This window comes from Mesoplodon mirus, assembly GCF_964341445.2.
Source record: "Mesoplodon mirus genome assembly, chromosome: 10".
In the NCBI taxonomy this organism is placed as follows: domain Eukaryota; kingdom Metazoa; phylum Chordata; class Mammalia; order Artiodactyla; family Ziphiidae; genus Mesoplodon; species Mesoplodon mirus.
In genome coordinates this window covers 7,663,270-7,670,184 of record NC_138986.1, presented here as the reverse complement: position 1 = coordinate 7,670,184, position 6,915 = coordinate 7,663,270, and positions in this window count along the sequence as shown.

The following is a 6,915-nucleotide window of genomic DNA, read 5'->3' as shown; positions in this document are numbered from 1 at the left end:
AATAATTGTGGGAACATCATTAATAACTGTGGGGAAGGGACACATACCTGATTGGAACTTTTCTATATAAATATTTGTTGTAGAAATATAAGCAGATAAGGTAGGGGATCCCCAGAGGAAAAGAATCAGATAAAGCTTTCTGACGTAAGAGAAGCCATTGTACATCTAGGCCATTTTGTGGTCTAAGGCAAGCTACAGTCCTTGCCCTTGAACAGGTCTCAGTAATAATGATCTTAAGCGAACAAAGGAACAAATGACTGTTATCAGGCAAGAGAAGTAACAACAGCAAAGATAATAAATCAGTTGTAACTCCCAGTTCTGTATTAATGGTAAAGATTAACCTGCAGCACTATCTTGAGCTGTTCTGCAGAATTCAACACACACACCCCAACCTCCACCTCGTCAAGCACTCACCTACCAGATCAACTGGAATCTAACGGATGATGGTGTTGACCTTCGTGACTTCAATCAACTAGAGCTTGGACTCTGTCGACCTAGGTCCCAATTCGATGCTGAATTCTCCTCCTCAAGCCCCTCATGAATATGCATGTGCCCTTCACTTAAAAGTTCCCCCATCTTGCTGTCTTTCCACTACTTTGGGGAAGATCCCCTGTGTTCTCCTTACTTGCTGCAAGTAATAAATCCTTCCTTCTCCTGATATGTGGCTTGCTTGTGTCTTTTGGCTGAACACCCATCAAGAGGCATACCCAATTTTCGAGTTTTAGGGTAACAGGAACATGTTAAATAGGGGATAATTTAATTTTTTTTCACCAAACAAACAACTTTTATTGAAGTTTAGTTGATTTACAATGTTGCGTTAGTTTCAGGTATACAGCAAAATGATTCATTTATATACATACATACATATATATATTCTTTGTCAGATTATTTTCCATTATAGGTTATTACAAGATATTGAGTATAGTTCCCTCTGCTATACAGTAGTCCCTGTTGTTTAGCTAGTATTTTAATTTAAATTTTAATTTTTTTATTGGGGTATAGTTGTTTTACAATGCTGTGTTAGTTTCTACTGTACAGCGAAGTAGAGTTCCCTGTGCTCTACAGCAGGTTCTTATTAGTTATCTATTCTATACATGTTAGTGTATATATGTCAATCCCAGTCTCCCAGTTCATCCCCCCCGACCCCCACCCCCATCCCTGGAATTTAAAGTTGTTGACAAAGCACACTGATATCTGTGGAAGAACTCTAAAACTCCCTGAAATAACAACATGCTCTGCTCACTGTCTAACGGGGTTGGCCGAGGATTAAGGTGAGAGGTGCGGGGAAGCCTGGACTCTCCTCGGCGGGGCTTCCTGCTCTGTGTGTTCCTGCGGAGGGGAGAGGGGCAAAGGCAGGGGTGTCAGGCAGGGCAGCTCCACCAGGCCCCCAGGCTGGGTCTGTTCAGCTTCTACTAAGACAGGACACAGGAGCATCTTTCCAGGGCTCCGCGGACAGGCGATGCTTCCTCACATCACATGCTGCTAAAGGAAGCCCTGACTTTTTAATTTAATTTAATTTAATTTATTTATTTATTTTTGCAGTATGCGGGCCTCTCACTGTTGTGGCCTCTCCCGTTGCGGAGCACAGGCTCCGGACGCGCAGGCTCAGCGGCCACGGCTCACGGGCCCAGCCGCTCTGTGGCATGTGGGATCTTCCTGGACCGGGGCACGAACCCGTGTTCCCTGAATCGGCAGGCGGACTCTCAACCACTGCGCCACCAGGGAAGCCCAGCCCTGCCTTTAAAACAGGAAAGCTTAAAAAGAGAAGTCATGCCTCATGCCTGGAAAGTACCTCCGCTATACCAAACACCATCACATCTGCCTTCTTATTTGACCTCCACAGTGAGCCAATACAGATTACATATGACAAAATAAAAGATCAGTGAATTGCAGATTGACTAATAAAAATGATAAATTCTGAAAAACAAAGAGAAACAGAATGAAAAGATATTGACTGGTAAGACAAGATCAAACAATCTAAAAATGTGTAACTGGAGTCCCAGAAGAAATAAAAAGAGGAAAATGTGGCAAAAAATATTACTCAAAAAAATAATGATATAAGACTTCCCAATTTTGATGAAAAACATAACTGTATAGATCCAAATAGTTCAGAAAACATATGTAGGACAAATACAAAGAAACCCACACCTTGGCATGTCATAATCTAACTGCTGAAAATCAAAGATAAAGAGAAAATCTTGGGAACAGGAAAACAAAAACAAAAACAAAAAAGCCACAATGACTATAGAGAAGCAACAAGAAGAATAATAACTGCCTTCATATCAGAAAATAAATAAATAAATAGGTGAGAATGCAGTGGAGTAACATCTTTAATGTACAGAAAGAGAATACCTGCCAACCATCTGATGGTTTCCCACTGTCCTCAAGGCAAAAGCTACAAAGCCCTAGGTGGTCCCTGCACCTCACTGCCTCTTCAGTCTCGTGCTGAACCGAGAAATCTCCCTTCGTGCTCCAGAGTCCAGCCTCACCAGCTCCTTTCAGCTCCTTCAAGCCTGTGTGCCTCCCAGTGGGAGAGACTTTGTTCAGCTTCCCCTCTCCAGGGAACACCCTCGTCTCCTTGCCCACTGCTCATCTCTGTCTCTGAGCTCTCAGCTCACAGGGCATTTCCTTCCAAGTGCTTTCCTGCCCGTCTGCTTGGGCAGGGTTTCATCATTATACCTGTGAAAAGACGAGTTTACCTTCCTCTCTCTCTTCTTCCTGAAGCCTGGCACCTTGTAGATTTAAAATAAAAGAAGGGCCTTTTTTGCAACTCCAAGCCAGAAAGGAGATGGGCAATCTTTTCACCTGGTGAAAGTCCAGGAGATGTGCTGGCGGCAGGCTGACCTCCACAGCGCTGGGAATCTGACTGGTGTGTAGATGTCCCTCCTAGAGGTGGAACCACTCTGGGGGAGGGCTTTCTCCTGTGTCTCAGCCTCGGGGGTCTGCACCTCACACCCGCTTCTGGCAGCAGAACGTGATGGAGAAGTAACAAGTGCCCACCCATGCTGGAGGCCACACAAAAAGAGGGGAGGCTTTGGGGACCAGGAAAGAATGAAGTGACTTAAAGATCCAAGGGCTTTGACATATATACACTAATATGTATAAAATGGATAACTAATAAGAACCTGCTGTATAAAAAAATTAATTAAATAAAATTCAAAAATTCCAAAAAAAAAAAAGATCCGAGGGGCTGAGGGAAGAAGGTGTAAGAGGGAGGGTGCCCCCAAATCCAGAATTAAGGCATCGCTCTCTCCATGAGTGGTCTGTGCACTCAGGGCAAGTGCAGCGGATGGTGCATGGTGTAGAGAATCCAATCCTGAATTTCTATCATTGTCTCTGGGCCAAAGTATGGAATGACTGAACACTCTTGGCAACCCACACGCGTGCCAGACTGGGCTTGTCCCGCCCCACTCCCGTGCTTTGGCCTCAGGCAGAAGCACACACCTTGACCTTCCTCCAGAGGATGACAGGGGTCAAAGAGAACATCCAGCCGGGAGAATGCTTTTGTTACTTGCCATCTTCCCTCTCCAATTAGAGGTTACATACATCCTCACACGGTGCCCTGCATGCTTGGCCACAGCTAACTGGACCAGGCGTGGATGCCTGACTCATGATTCACAGATTCTCTTTTCTGCAAATTTGAAATTAGAGCTATCAAGCTTTCTTTGATTTCTTGCTTTAGTAGGCTTTAGAGTTTAGGCAGACACATTTGCTGTGTGGATAAAGAAGGAACAAACCAGGTCTATAGAAAGTGAGAGAAGAATGGTCAGACACACAAGAAACTCTGCATCTTCCAGGAAGGGAGACAGAATGAATAGATACTTTGGTTGCTGATGGCTTTACAGTGTCCAGCTCCAGGCTCTACAGTGTTCAGTTCTAGTTTTGCATTTGGTCCCAGCATTTCACCTGCCTTTGATTTCCATGAGCTACTCCTCTTTCTTCTGATAAAGTCTCCTTTCAACTCCAGCTAAGTTAAGTGAACTTCTGTTTTTATAAACGAAATAATCTATTACTTAGAACCAATAATCTCTGAGTTGGTTTCCATTACTTATCACTAATAATAATCTGAGATTTGTAGCCGACAATTTTATGATGTGTACTTAATTTTAATTGCTTGTAACCCATCAAAAACAACAAATTAAACAAACCAACAGACCCAGCTGGTGTGATTAAGACAGAGCTGGTCCGCCTGCCGATGCAGGGGACACGGTTCGTGCCCCGGTCCAGGAAGATCCCACATGCCGTGGAGTGGCTGGGCCCGTCAGCCATGGCCGCTGAGCCTGCGCGTCCGGAGCCTGTGCTCCGCAACGGGAGAGGCCACAACAGTGAGAGGCCCGCGTACCAGAAGACAGAGCTGGAAGGTCACTGTGCCAGGAATCTAAGAAGTCTTCAGGTTCAGCTTTGGTCAGCAGAATCCTAAAGATGCCCCAGGCTTCCCATCCCCTGGCTGTTCAATCAGACACTAATCTAGATAAGAACTTTGCCAGGTGCAGTTAAGGTTAGGCATCACTTGACTTGTAGATAAGATTATTCTGTATTACCAGGTGGGCCCAGTGTAATCACATGAGTCCTTTAGAAGAAGAAGAGGAAGGCAGAAGGGGAAGGAAAGAGACATTCCAAGCAGAGGAAGGTCTCAGTGCTCCATTTCTGGCTTTGAAGATGGAGGGGGCCACAAGCCCAGGCATGTGGGTAGCCTCCAGCAGGTGAGAACGACTCTCAGGGGACAGCCAGCAAGGAAAGGACCTTAGGGCTACAACCTCATTGGACTGAATTTGGCTAACAACCCAAATGAGCCTAGAAGTGGATTCTTCAGATAAGAGGCCAAGCCAGCCAACTCCAGTGAGACCCTAAGCAGAGAACCCAGCTGAGCCGCACTATGCCCAGATTTCTGGCCCATGGAGCCTGTGACCTCATAGATGGGTCTTGTTTTAAGCTACTCTGTTTGTGGTACATATTACTACAGAAATAGAAAACTAATACGACTGTCATCTGGGGTACATCAGCACCACCTCGGGAATCCAACACACTCCAAGGCCAGAGGCCATCCTCTCTACCATGTGGTTCAGGTCTCTTGCTTGTAAATCAAACAAAGAGAAAAAGAAAAGGAAAAACAGAACTTTAGGTCAAGCCTTGCAGTCTATCCTTGGGACCTCTTCATGTAGGTGTGGGCTGTATGTGCACATTAATGAGGTTTTTTTTAAAATCACAATAAATGATAAAGTAACTGATATCCTTAACGGAAGGTCAAGGTCATCCTAGTTCACGGGGCTAGGAATCTCCAATCATGGAATTTATAGTTAACCCTCCTCCCATGCAGGTTGGCAATACTATAAAAACAACCTTTCTCAGGATATTTTGGGAGTTATATTCCCAGTGAGAAATGAGAAATGCAGACCCATATGGAACTGGAAAGGCTAGCAAGAGCAAATAATTTGCTGATCTTCATGGGGCTGGAAAGGGAGAGAGAGGATACAGTCTCAGGCTTAACATTTTTAAAAAGAGGGAGAAAGGCTCAGGGGAGTCATTTGGGTATTGGACCCAGGCTCCCAGCTGTGGCCAGGAATCAGGGTGCGGACGTTCCAGATCCCCACTCCTGGAGCTGGATGGGTCAGCAGAACCCGGGCTGGATTTATGTTGGTGGAGTTTATGGGGCTGCTAGAGGGGGAGTGTGAGAAAGTGATATTTTAGTGGCTCCAAAAGGAGGAGACCAATGCCAGGGTTAGGGATGGTGCTTCTCCTGCTATGAACGTGAGATTTGGAGCCCTGGGAAGGAAGGGGCAGACCAAAGGCAGAAGGACCTCTGCTTGGAAAGCCTCTGAGTCTCTGAGCAGAAGCTTCACGGCCCAGAAAACCCACAGCGATGTGGAGGCCGGCCTCACCCTCCCTCCAGCCCAGAGCCCCAGGGCCAGCTGCGCAGAGTGGGCAGAAAGAGGGTGAGCGGAGACACCTACTCACGGGGCTGCCGGCAGAAGGGTGATGGGGAAATGCCCTGTGAGCCAGAGCAGGACCAGTCCGCAGGCTCGTTTCTGAGGGCGGGGGAAGCCTCTGGGGTTGGGGGCAGGCAGCACCAGGGGTCTGACTTAACAGATAAGGTGCATGGCCTCAAAGCCCTCACCATTTAGGCAGAAATGCCAAGTGATGTCATTTGCTCCCAAAGGCTGGTGAGGCCCAGAATATTCAGTCTGCACCCTCATGCCAAAAACACGAGTGTGGGCTTGTTTAAGAGTCTGTGCCAAGATGGAAGCCAGCTATTTCCATTGAGCAACAAAAGCAAAACCCCGAACGTCCCTCAAAGGAAAGCTGTGTCAAGGCGGAGCGGAGGGGCTTCTTTTAAACAGCCCTCCCTCCGGGCCCTGAACATCCCCGGGCACCTCCCCCAGGTCATAGGAAGCAGAGTTCCATGAGGGCTAATCCCCATGCCCACAGCCTCCCTCCAAGCCCCAACCTCAAAAAATTCTAAACACAAAAAATCAAGAACAACAACTCAGTTGAGCCCTGGTTTGGGCAATCTCTTGGGCGACCTTCCCTGGCCTACTTTTGGAGCACAAAGTTGGGGTGGCGGGCAGGACTCGTCCTTCATTTTTACATCAACAAGTATTTTTCCAGGTACAGGGTAGTGGGCTGAATGGTGGCCCCCTGCAAAAGACATGTCCTAAGCCCTGGACATTGTGAATGTGACCTTATTTGCTAAAAAAAGGTCTTTGCAGATGTAATTAAGGAAAGCGTCTCAAGGTGAGGTCATCCTGGATGGTCATTCCTAAATCCGATGACAAGTATCCTTATAAGGGACACACAGAGGCGAACCACAGGGTGCAGAGGACACGGCCATGAGAAGACAGAGACAGAGATTGGAGTGAAGATGGAAGAGGTAAGGAACGGATTCCCCCCTATAGCCTCAGGAGACAGCCCAGCCCT